Raw genomic sequence first — 13433 nt, 5'->3', positions numbered from 1 at the left:
CTGTTCTTTCCAAATGGGAATTGCTATTTGCACTCTGCATTTCTTAATATAAGTATTATTTCATTTTTGTCTACAACTGTGAGACCATTTATATTCCAAGATAATATGAAAGTGCCACCATTATGGTAAGAAATCATTATTCCCACCTATTATATATGATAGCTTTTTAAATGTCTAATTCTAGCTTTTGTGATACATGCACCACTTAATGTTAGGCAGGTTACTCCTGAATACATTTTTTCTTATCATCATTTGAACCCATCACCTTTTACAATAATTTTTATTTTAATAAAACCCCTCAAACAAACAAAAAATCTTCAAAACACCCACAAAACATATTTACTTAATACAAAAACACATAACTATGTACATCTTCAAGTGATGAAGTTTAATCCTCCCAATAACAAGAGTGGTGCCAAATAGGCAGCTGCTAACACAGGCCCTATTTAACCTGAAATTGAGGTTATCCATGCTAAAGATGCATGTTATTGCCTGTACTTCTACTTATACTAATTGGTGTCGGTTCTGTTTTTATCTTTATTCTCCCTCCCCAGATGTTAAACCTATGTAGTCTTCTGTTACAACCTGAAAGACAAGTTGAAACATGTATTACTAAAGAAGACTTTTCATTATATTTGATGCTCTTGTATTTACTTGTTTCCACTTAAAGTTTAGTTATTAGATTAACCCAAGGGTTTTAACCCAGATATTCACCTATGCACAAGTAAGAGAAAACATATCAGCTCTACATATATTATGATCTTTATACCTTTACAACCCATCTTTCACCTCACCAACTCAAGATTACAGCCTATTAACTTAAACATGCTTTTATCTAGCTTTTCTTCTCTTTTTGCACTGTAATGCTTACATTTCTTAGAAAGAAAGAGGAAAGGAAGAAAAAAGCATCTGTTTATTTTTTAATCACATACAAGAACAATTAAAATACTTTGCTGTAAAATACTCAACGTATTTTGTGAAAAGTGTCACAAAAATAACTGTTAAGAAAAAAATAAGTTATGTACTTACTATAGCATTCCATCTGTGTTGCCAATCTACATTCTTCCTCAACAAGTGGGTTTGGATCAGATCCGTTGGATCCGACCCGGCCGTTGCTAAAGCTCCCAGCCACCAAATCTCGAGCTTCTCTCTTAACCACAGTGCATCTACCAAATTACCTCAGATCTTGTTTGCTGCTACATTAGCATAGGTAGATTGAGTTATGGAAAAGCCATATCCAGAAGTCATATATAAAAATAAATGTATAAGAGACCATGTAAATACTCATTCCTCCAAAAGCCATAGGATAGGGGTTGGTGGGTGGGGAGTTGAGGAAGAATGAACATCAAAGTCACAGATAGAACATTATGGTTTAAGTACATAACTACTTCATCTGATGTTATCAATCTTCATTCTATCCTCAACAAGTGGGACAGTGCTCCTAGCTACCTGTGTCCAGAGTGGACTCAAGGATATCTCTGAGCACCATAGAACCAAATGATGCCCTAACTCTGGAGACCAGATCCAACGTGTAATGAGTGACAAATGTATAAGGAGTAGCCCAAGTTGCTGCTGCATAAATATCATCCAAGGACATTCTTGATTGAAAAACTGTGGAAGTAGCCATGGATCCCAGGGAGTGTGCTTTCAAGGGATGTGTAAGAGAAATGTCTAATTTAGCACAGACAAATGCAATTTGTCAATCATTTTGATAGGGTAACTTTGGAAACTGGTTTTCCCAGTGTTGGTTCAAAGAAATAAAAACAGTTGCTTAACTTTCCTGATTTTTTTCTTTTCTATGCAAATAGAATCATAGTTGCCTATGAACATCCAGTAAATGTAAGATATATTCTCCTTTGTTGGTAAACTTGATAAAAAATGGTAGATTGATAGCTTCATTGATGTTAGATTCTGACACCACCTTTGGAAGAAAGGATGGATTGGTACATAAGATTACTGTATCTTTGTGGAAAACCAAGTATGGAGGTTTAAAAGATAATGCTTGGATCTCAGAAATTCTTCTTGTAAAAGTAATGGCAACTAAGAAAACTGTTTTCCATTTAAGATACTTAAGGTCACGTAGCTGCTGGTGAAAAGAGAGGTTGTGTGAGAGACTGAAACGTCAAATTTAAATACCATGGACGAGTAGGGTCTTTAAAAGGAGGCCTTAAAAGAAGGGTCCCTTTTAAGAAGGCCTTGCTCAATTTATGACAAGCTATGGCTGTACCATTAAAACCAGTATGGTAATTTGAAATTGCTGTTTGTTGCATTTTAACAGTTGAAGAACTAGCACCTTTTTGAAATAGGTGTGCAAGGAAATCTAAAATGTGATTGCTAGGAACTGAAACTGGGTCAAGATTGTGTTGTTGCACCCAAAGGACAAATCTTTTCCATTTACTGAAAAAAGAAGTTATTTTCTTACCATAATGTTCCATCTGTGTGTTGTCTATCTAAAATGGGAGAATGGACTGAATTGTGACCATTGGAAAATTGGTTCAGTGAATAGATTTGTGAGATCCAAAATTGGTCTCCAGTCCCGTTTTCTTTTACACTAAAAAGAACATTGAGTAAGTTCCAGATCCTATCTGGTCTGGTGGGACCTCTTGGATGACTCTTTTTTTCTAGTAGCTTTTGAATCTGAATTGTTGCTTGATGCCTCTGACTGGGTGGAACATTGGGGATTTATCTTGAAATTGTTGGTGGTAGGGAAAGTGGCATTATGTAACCTCTGGATATAATCCGCTGCACCTAACTATCTTTTGTTAAGTCAAGCCAGGCTCTCTGGTGCAGGGATAATTGTCCTCCAACTGTCTCCAGAGGTGGATAGTCAGGCCTCCTTTCAGGAGGGCTAGTAGAGTTTATCAAAGAAAGATTCTTGTGAACCCTGGTTTTGCAGGCCACCTCTGCCATGAGGGCAACAAAGTCCGTTGGAGATCCCCCCTGCCCCTTGAGAGCCTCCTCCATGTGTGTCATGGAAAAGATCTTGGGACTTTATGAACTACATTTTCTGTCAACTCAGCTGATTCCTGGAGTAGGATCTTTGGGGGCCGAAAAATACATGCCCACAGCAGACAAAGTCTTCCCATCCTTCTCACACCTGGACAGTGTTTCTTTTACTATAGGGCCAAAAACAGTAGCACCATCAAAGGGGGCACTGACGAAATGGGACTTAAATGGCACTGCAAAATTGCACAAATGCATCCAGGTATGACTCCTCATGGAAATGCCTGAACCTGCAACCCTTGAGGTCCCTCCTCATATGTTGGAAACTAACTTCATAGAACCATTGGATATTGGCTGTAGGCTTGCCAACTGAGAAGTTACCGAATCTTGAACCTGTGCAGAAATGGCTCCCAAGACGGTATTTGATAATTCCTTGGTCAAATCTCTCTGAAGTCTGATAGTGTGCCAAACAGTTCAGCAACCATAAGACAAAGATTGCTGAAGCAAAGACACACCTCCCCAGTCTGTTCATTGCCACGATTAGCCCTCAGCAGACAAAGTCTTCCCATCCTTCTCACACCTGGACAGTGTTTCTTTTACTATAGGGCCAAAAACAGTAGCACCATCAAAGGGGGCACTGACGAAATGGGACTTAAATGGCACTGCAAAATTGCACAAATGCATCCAGGTATGACTCCTCATGGAAATGCCTGAACCTGCAACCCTTGAGGTCCCTCCTCATATGTTGGAAACTAACTTCATAGAACCATTGGATATTGGCTGTAGGCTTGCCAACTGAGAAGTTACCGAATCTTGAACCTGTGCAGAAATGGCTCCCAAGACGGTATTTGATAATTCCTTGGTCAAATCTCTCTGAAGTCTGATAGTGTGCCAAACAGTTCAGCAACCATAAGACAAAGATTGCTGAAGCAAAGACACACCTCCCCAGTCTGTTCATTGCCTGCAATCTCCCTGTTTGGGGGATGGACAGTGGAACTCTCATTGGCTAGTTTCTTCTTTGTGGCTCCTGCAATGACCATGACATCAACTAGAACCCCTTTACACCAAAACTCTCTGTCCACAGGTAGTGCCATTATCCTGTCTGGTCTATGAAAAAAAAGTTATGTCTTACCATAACATTCCATGTTGATCCTCGTTCAGTCATTACATATGGGTATCGGTTCCGACCTCGGAACCGAGCCGGCCATTTTCCAAGCTCATATCAGCTTCAAACTCTCGAGCTAAACTCTTACCCACAATCCCCCTCTCCCTGTTACCTCAGATTGAGTTTGCAAGTCAAAGAAGGTAGAGGCTACCTCTGGTCAAATAACCTAAGAGACCCGGATGGTGAGAAACCACAGGGGGGGGAAGGAGGGAGGGTCGTAATGACTGAACGAGGATCAACAATACAGATGGAACGTTATAGTAAGACATAACTTCTTTATCTGATATTGTTAATCCTCGTTCATTCCTTATGTATGGGACAAAGTCCCCAGCTACCTCTATTCCTGGGAGGCTCTCATGGAAGGACATTCCTGAGCACCATAGAACCGAAAGATGCTCTTCCCCTGGAGGCCAAATCCAATTTGTAATGATTGATGAAGGTATGAGGCGTAGCCCAAGTTGCAGCTGCACAGATGTCATGTAAAGAAGCTCTGGCATGGAAGGCAGCAGAAGTTGGCACCAACCTTGTTGAATGAGCTTTCATGGTAGTAGGCAATGAGATATTATGTTGTGTGTAAATAAAGGTCACACAGTCCTTCAACCATGTAAGCTAATGTGACCTTAGCAACAGCCGATCCTAATCTAGGTCCAGAAAAGGCCAAAAATAACTGGTCAGATTTACGAAAGGGTTTAGTCCTGTTTAGGTAAAAATGGATTTGCCTGTGTATATCAAGGGTATGTAGGCAATACTCTCCTCTGTTTGAATGGTTGGGAAAGAAAACTGGCAATTCAGTGGCTTGATTAACGGACATTTCAGAGATCACTTTAGGCAGAAATGCCGGATTAGTTCTCAGAGACACTCTATCTCTATGAAAACTCAAGTATGGACTCTTGATATATAAAGCTTGAAGTTCAGAAGTAATAGCAACCAAAAACAAGGTTTTCCATGACAAATACTTGAGGTCGCAAGAAGAAGCTGGTTCAAAAGGTGCCATTGTCAGAGCTTGTAGAACTAATGATAAATCCCATGGTTGAATAGGTTCTCTAAAAGGTGGCTTCAGATGATTCACACCTTTTATGAAGGTCTTGCACAATTTATGGGACTTAAGAGAGAAATCTTGGACACCCTCATGAAAATTAGAAATTGCAGCCAAATGAACTCTAATGGTAGAGGCCGATAGATCCGATTGAAACAGGTCGGCCAGATAGTCTGGTATTATCGACACTGGTGCTGAAAAGGGGTCTACTTGTTTATCTTTCAGCCAACAGGTAAATATTTTCCACTTGCTCAGATAAGTAATTCTAGTGGAGGACTTATGAGAAGCAATGAGAATATCACGTACTGGTAAAGAAAGATCATTCTGCCTAGCAATCAAGGGAATTGGAGTAGCCAAGCCGTTAGCTTCAGGCTGTTCAGGTTGGAATGAATCAGGTTCTGTGGGTGTGAGATCAACTCTGGGATTGGATGGAGGATCCATGGTTGATCTAGTAGGTGAGGCAAAAGGAATGGGAACCAAATCTGTCGTGGCCAATATGATGCTATGAGGATTACCTTGCTCTTCAACCGCTGGGCTTTCTTCAGAAAATGGGGAATGAGAGGAAAGGGTGGAAATGCATAGAGAAGACCTGAGGGCTAATCGTGGACTAGAGAGTCCCTGGGTGACTGTCCCAGAGGGGGAATCAGGACGAAGTAGTTGCTGCATTTGTAGTTGGCCGGGGATGCAAAGAGGTCGCAGCAAGAACAGCTCCAGTGGTGGAAGATATCCGCCGCTATCAAGGGATTCAGGGACCACTCGTGAGGTTGCAGAATGCACCTGCTGAGTCTGTCTGCTATCACATTGGAACTCCTGGGAATGTGCGTTGCTAGAAGAAAACAGTTGGTAGCCATCGCCCATTGCCATATCCTCATGGCCACTCGACAAAGGGGGTAAGATTTGGTTCCACCTTGCTTGTTGATGTACCAGACCACCGCCATGTTGTCTGATTGAATAGCAATTGTCCCAGACGACAGCAGAGGATGGAATGCTTGCAACGCCAGAAGCACCACCCTCAGCTCTAGAACATTTGTATGCAGATGGGCCTCCGGTTGGGACCAAGTGCCTTGGACTGTCTGTCCCTGACATAGCCCCCCCAACCCCATCAGGGAGGCATCCGTGGTCATATCCTGTTTGCACCTGTGGGTTACTCAAATCATGGCTGAAAGAGGATGCTAAAAAGGATACCATTGGGTGAGTAGTAGCCATTGTAGAAGCCTCATGTGAAACCTGGCCAGGGGAACAATGGTGATGGAGGCTGCCATGGAACCCAACAGCTGTAGAACCGAGTCAGCCATGTATATTTCCTTTGAAAGGATTGGAATTAGTTGTTGCTTTATCCTTAAAATTCTGTGCTCTGGAATAGCAGCTCTGCAGTTTTTTTGTGTCCAAGATAACCCCTATGAATTCTGTCGACTGAGATGGGGTGAGATTGGATTTCTGCCAGTTTATGGTTATGCCTAGCCTTTGAGCAGCAAGGAGAGAGTATGCCAGGGCTTTTTCCAGTAGATGTCTGGTGCGGGCGGAAATGAGCCAGTCATCTAAGTACAGAAACACCTGGAATCCTAGAAGTCACAAGTGAGCTGTAACAACTGCCATGCACTTTGTGAACACTCTAGGGGCTGTAGAGAATCCGAAGGGCAGTACTCTGAACTGGTAGTGACTGGCTCCCGCACGGAAGCACAGAAATCTTCTTGATGGCCTGTCCACCTTTATGTGGTAGTATGCATCTTGAAGCTCTATAGAGCACATCCAATCATCTTTTTCTAAAAGCGGGAGGAAAGACTGTATAGTGACCATCCGGAATTTTTGTACTCTCACAAACTTGTTCAATACACTGAGATCCAAAATTGGTCTCCAGTCCCCGGTTTTCTTTGGCACCAGAAATAGTCTTGATTAGAATCTGGATCCTATCTGGTCTGGAGGGACTATTTGGATGACTCTTTTTCTTAGCAGCTTTTCTATCTCTAGTGCTGCTTCTTCCCTTTGACTGGATGGAACTTCGGGAAGATTTTTTGAAGGGACAGGACAAAGACTTGAATGGGATATGATAACCTCTGGTTATGATCCTTTGTACCCAAGAATTGGTGGTGATGGTTAGCCAGGCAGAAGGGTACAAGGAGAAACGTCCCCCAACAACCTCCAGGGGAAAGGAGTTGGGCCGCTCTTCAGGAGCGCTGTTAGGATTGGCCAGGGAAAGAATCCCTGGAACCCTGGTTACATGGTCCCCCTCTGCCCTGAAAGGAGTGTCTTCCCTGTGAGTTTCCCCCTCTGCATCCTGGGGGAGAACTCGGCCTGTGTGTCATGGAAAGGATCCTGAGATTTCTTGAACCATATCTTCCCACTCTTTTGGTTTCAGGAGAAAGCATGTTGAGGGGAAGAATAATGGACACCTATGGCAGAAAGGGTCTTACCGTCCTGTTCACATCTGGCCAGTGTGCTTTTAACTTTGGGCCCAAACAATGAGGAGGGCTCAATGGGGGCATTAAGAAAGGAAGACTTGAAAGGTTCCGTGAAGTTGCACAAGTGCATCCAGGTGTGTTGTCTCAAGACCACAGCTGAACCCGCCACTCTAGCTGCTCCTTCTGATGTGTGAGATATCAATCGCATAGAGGAGTTAGATATAGACTCAATGGTGGCCAGCTGAGAGGCCACTTTGTCACGGACCTCATCAGACACTGCACCAGCCAAGATTTCAGAGAGCTCAGAATCCAGATCCCTTTGAAGCCTGATAAAATGTGCCATATAATTCAGGGACTTGACAGCAAAGGTCATTGAAGCAAAAGTGCACTTCCCTATTCTGTCCAGGGCCCAGGACTCTCTGTTAGGTGGATGGACAGTCTGGCTTTCTTCTTCTGCCAGATCCTTTTTTGTTGCAGTCGCCACCACCAAAGCATCTACAAGAATACCTTTGGACCAATGGGGATCTGAAGCAGGAGAGGACAAGATCTTATCTGGCCTTCAGGGAATAGCTTCAACAGTGTCAGGGGCCTTCCAAGCACACTGCACGATGAACTTGACAAGTTCATTGGCAGGTGGAGTAACCCAGGAGGTAAGGGGCCGGGCGTGAAAAGCCTGCAGGAACACAGATTCCTCAGAGGTCGGATTAGAGAGCTGCCAGTCACCTCTCTGTTTCAGGATTTCAAGGATATCACCAAAGGATACCTCAGAGGGTGACTGAGGGGATCCTTCCCCCTCATCAAAGTCTGTGTCTTTGGTGAGAGACTCCTCTGTGGAGTCTATGTGCTTCCTCTTACACAAACTTTTCCGGTGGACCTCCCCAGCGGGAGAATCTGGGGAAGACAACGGAAAAGGGGATTCCTGAGGGAATATGTCCTGAGGCCCTTGCACCCGGTGTCCTCTAGGTGTGACTTGTGAAACCAGTGTACCAGAGGAGGGCGGAGGTATAGACAGTCCGGTATCGCCATCAGCAGTGAAAGCCTTTTCCATCAGTTGGAAGGCTGGTCCACCCAGAGAGGAGTGTATGTCAAGGACAGGGGGCACTCCTCCCCTAAGTGGCTCAGCCTGCCGACTTGGAGTCCCTGGATGGCTGTGGAGCAGCAAGCTATGTGTATCACAGCTGACATTCTCAGTCATAGCAAAACTTTCCTGCCATGAAGACAACTGTGGTTCCTTAGTGAGATCCATAAAGGGAACCGCAGAAGGGGAAGACTGTATCCATGGACTTTAAAGGCAATGAAGGAGGAGAATAAGAAGGTGTCTTTGGAGATGGGTGATCACCTCCCAAGGAAGGATAGTTCCTGGGGGGTGGAATACCTCTGGCCAACAATGCCTGGTCACAAGACGCAACACATCATGTTCAGAAAGACTTCTAGTGGACCTCACAGAGACTGAGGGAGAAACAGGCCTGTCCACAAAAGAGGCAGACTCTGTGCCCATCTCATCTGATCGCACTGAGGACAACGGTGCCAAGAAAGATTGAACTACTGTAGTCTGCACCGAAGAAGTCATCGGTGCTGATGTTATTGTGTACACCGACACAGGGATCGGTGCTGAAGTGGTTTTCGGTGCTGAAACAGGAACCAACAAAACTGGAGTCAGTAATAAAGGCCTCGGTTCCGAGGAAGATATCGAAGCCGACGCGGTCAAGGTCTGCACCGACTGAATGGTTGGTGCTGATATAGTGTAAAGGTCTGAACCGAGGAGCCCCTCTGTGCCGATATGTAGAAGGCTACAGGAGAGGATGGAGCTGAAATCACTAATGGAGCCAAAGGCCTCAGTGCCGAAGGTCTGGGCACCGAAAGTACTGGGGCTGACTGAGAGAGCTCCTGAGCTGAAATTTTAGCCTTTTTAGATTTTGGTTGGTGAGAGTCCCCAGCCAGGGATGAAGGCAAGTATTTAGCCTTAGTAGAAGCATCCATTTTCTTATGGGCTTTAGGAGGGGTTGAGACCTCTGTCCCAGAAATAGCCTCTGAAAAGGGGGATTTTAGAAGTCCCTTCAGTATCAGCTTATTTTTCCTTTCTAACAAAGTTCTATTAGAAAAGTTTTCACATATAGTACAAGGTGGTTCAACAGATAAATGGGAAGCTCCCAAACAATAAACACATAAAGAGTGTGCATCAGAAGTAGGCAGTTTGTGTCCGCAATCAGAACACCGCTTAAACCCTGGACTACCCTTTTTATCTGCCATATTAACAAATAGAAAAGTACCAACAATGGTAGAAGAGAGTACCCGAAGGTATGAAAAAGAAAAGGAAAGGGATTACCAATGATGGTAAGGAGAAATTACCTCGCGGTAAAAAGGGTAATTAAAGGACAGAAAAAACCTGAGGAAATTATGAACGCTAGATGCAATAGGGCAAGAGACAATAAAAAAAAATCAACTTTTCTGACAGGAAAGTAATTTGTAAAGCAATTAAACAACAAATGTCTGTACTTAGCTCAAGAGAAGTAGCTTGACATGACCGGATGGCAATGTGGCAAGCAAAATCTGAGGTAAAAGGGAGAGGGGGGTTGTGGGTAAGAGTTTAGCTTGAGAGTTTGTAGCTGACATGAGCTTGGAAAATGCCCGGCTTGGTTCCGAGGTTGGAACCAATACCCATACGTAAAGAATGAATGAGAATTAACAATATCAGATGTATGGGTTTTGTGGAGTTGGGTTCCTTCCATGCCTGCCTAGATATTATATCAATGAGCTTGTCAGTGAGCGGAGTCATCCAGGAGGTAGAGGTTGCTGTACCGAAAGCCTCTAAGAGAACAGATTCCTCCGGCATAGAGTTGGAGGGAGTCAAGCCACCTCTCTGTTTAAGTATTTCTAGGATATCTCCAAAGGGAACATCTTCAGGAGGTGACCGTGGGGACACCACGCTCGTCAAAATCCATGTCTCCTGTGGGGAGTCTAGGTGCTTCCCCTCACACGTCCTCTTCCTAGGAACTTTGTCAGTGCGATGCTCTGAGGAATTCTCAGAACAGAAAATCAAAATTCCCCTGGGCGGGAATCTGAGTACTGGGTACTGGATGCCCCCTGTGGAGAAAGGTGGTGAGGCTGTAGATGCTCAGACATCCTGGTCGAATATCTAGGATCTGAGGGGGAAGGCTCCATTAGGTCTCTTCACAGCCTTAAAGGCAGAGCTTGAAGGAGCCAGAGAGAGGCTCTGATCCAAGAATGTAGGTTTCAGAATCATTCCCTCTCTCCTCTCTGTCAGCACCACTCCAGAGGAGGAAGCCTGAGCCGAACTGTCCAGTGCCAAGGTTCCTAGGAACAGAGAAGGCTCTGAAAACTTTGGAATTGAATGCTGCACCACGGATACGACAGGCAGGCTTCGGCTCAGAGAGCTTTCTGTGATGACGGACAGGAGAGGGGATGATGACTGATGGATTTGGGTGGTTGGGATCCTGTGATTCTAAAGCAACAGAAGGTGTTAGAGGAGGAACATGCAGGGGGTTGTAGTGGAAGGTTGGGTAACCTGACCCAGAGGGGTAGGTACAGAAGAATAAACAATCTGTCCCTGTGCAGAGGATCTTCCTCACCACTCTTTCCACATCATCTTCCATGAGGCTTCTAGAGGAATGAGTAGAGTAAATGGAGGCGGGATGCTGGTCTCTGTAAAAATGGCAATGGAAGTCTGTCAGGAACTGGGTCCATTGATGGAGAGTATCTGGTCAGCAGACAGTTCAGAGTCTGAGGGTTCTGTCTGATCAGGTAAGGTTGAATCCAATGGCTTTGAGGTCTGTTGATCTGACTTGGCCAATGTTGGGTTAGCAATGTTTTGCTTTGACTTAGTAGGATCTGAGGAAGTAGATGGATCCTGTACTCTTTCTTTCTTTTGATCTGGGGTGAGATCTGTTCTTTTGAACTTATCTTCCGAAAAGAGTCTGAAAAAGATTTTGATGAAGTAGAAGGGTTCGATCTTGGAGACTGGAATATGTCTTCTCCAAAAGAAGATGGAACGAGGCCTTTCAGTATAAGTATATTTTTACATTCAGTAAGAGCTTGCAGATTATATCTGTGGCATAAAGAGCAATCCTCTTGTAAATACAGAGGGTCCAAACAGTACACACAGAGTGTGTGCATCTGAAAGTGGCAATTTATGCCCACACTTACAGCACTTTTTAAAACCCGCAGGTTTGTCAGCCTTCATGTAGTATCTAGGTGGGAATACCAACAATGGTACAGAGAGAAACTATGATAGAGTTGTAAGGGAATTGAGATGCTAATGATATTATCCAAGTGTACCAAGTACATAAAGGGGAAATGAACAACAAGGGCAGCAGCAAATACAGAAATTTATAAATATAACATGCTAAAAGTACTAACTTGGAGAAAAAGAAGCAATGGAGCAACAATGGCACTAAAAGATTACGAAAAAGTTGTATGGGCAAGGGAGTACAAATAGAAGTGGAAAGAGGAACAATACAGATATTAGTGACAAAAACCGACCAACTATTTAAAGGAAAAAAAACAGAAATTTTACTTATCTAACACAGCTCAAGAGAGATGGTAGACCACATCTGATAACTAGAAGTAGCAAACTGGGGTAATTTGGTAGGTGCACTATGGGTAAGGGAGAAGCTCAAGAGATTTGATGGCTGTGAGCTTTAGCAAAGGCCGAGTTGGATTTGATGGACTGAATCCGAACCCACTTATTGAGGATGGAATGAAGATTGACAAGAGTGAGTAAATATTGTGTGTCTTGGATTCAGTAAATATTGTGTCTCTGAATCTCTGCAGTTAGTTCCCCACCCACCCTCCCTGTTTCTTATTGTGGTGTTAATCTTGGTGGCTTTGGAATTGCCTGCCCCTGCTGTAAATCTCTATTTTCACACTCCTCCTGGACCCATCTCATTCGCTCACTCAAATGAGTACAGTGAGATCATATTTTGATTTTGGATACTCTTACCAGTCCCATCTCCTCTGCGGTGTACAGAGAGAGCACTTGGGAAGGGCATTCCCCTATAGTATCTTAATCTGCTCTATTTCCTCCATCTCAAAAAAAAAAAAAAAAAAATTTGCACTTCATCTGCCTTACTGTATTTCTGTTTCTTCCTACTTTATTACCTTATTTTGCTTTTGCCTCTTTTAAAAGTACTCAATTAAATTTATTCTGCTGCCTTTATTACTGCTTGTTAGTAGCCTGATTAAATTGTAACTTATTCTAAGCCCCCTTGGTTTAAGCACTTGGGCTTCAAACCAGTTGTTTTACATTAAGAAGGTTTGTGGTCTACACTGTTGTGGCAGGACAAGTAACGTACATCCTTCTAAGTTGGGAACTGCTGATTGAAGGCTCAGTGTCTGTTATTCTAAAAGTATATTAGTTGTAGGTTAAGGACTTGGGCTTCAGGCCAGTTATTTTACATTAAGAAGGTTTGTGGTCTGCACTCTTGTGGGAGGAGAGGCTAGATTTTGCCCTTCTGAGCTGGGAATTTCTGGTTAAAGGCTTATTGCGCATGCTTACTTGAACTGTTTCTTTCTGAAATCGGTACGCCTTGTTTGCTGTAGCATAGACTAGATTCAGGCCGGCTGGATCTAGCTTTGTTTTTATGAATTGTGCACTGACCCAGGCCGTCTTTTTTGGAGAAGGTTTCTCTGTACCCTAGTGGCAGGACTGTGCAGTTAGAACTTGTCTGATTGAAGACTGCTGGAACAGGGCTCAGTTTTAAGCTTTTTAACTGGTTAATTGGGTAAAGTGTCGTTTTGATTGTATCTGCTCTATTTTCTGGAAAAAAAATATATATATACTTGTTTCTTGCCTTTCTGAACTGGTATAGTCCCGTTTTCATGTTATTGCTGAATCCAGGGTTGTGTTACAAGTTTCTGTGTTGCCATACGT

This window comes from Protopterus annectens, chromosome 13.part0, assembly GCF_019279795.1.
Source record: "Protopterus annectens isolate FY-2018-M chromosome 13.part0, PAN1.0, whole genome shotgun sequence".
NCBI lineage: Eukaryota > Metazoa > Chordata > Ceratodontiformes > Protopteridae > Protopterus > Protopterus annectens.
This window is presented reverse-complemented; position numbering follows the sequence as displayed.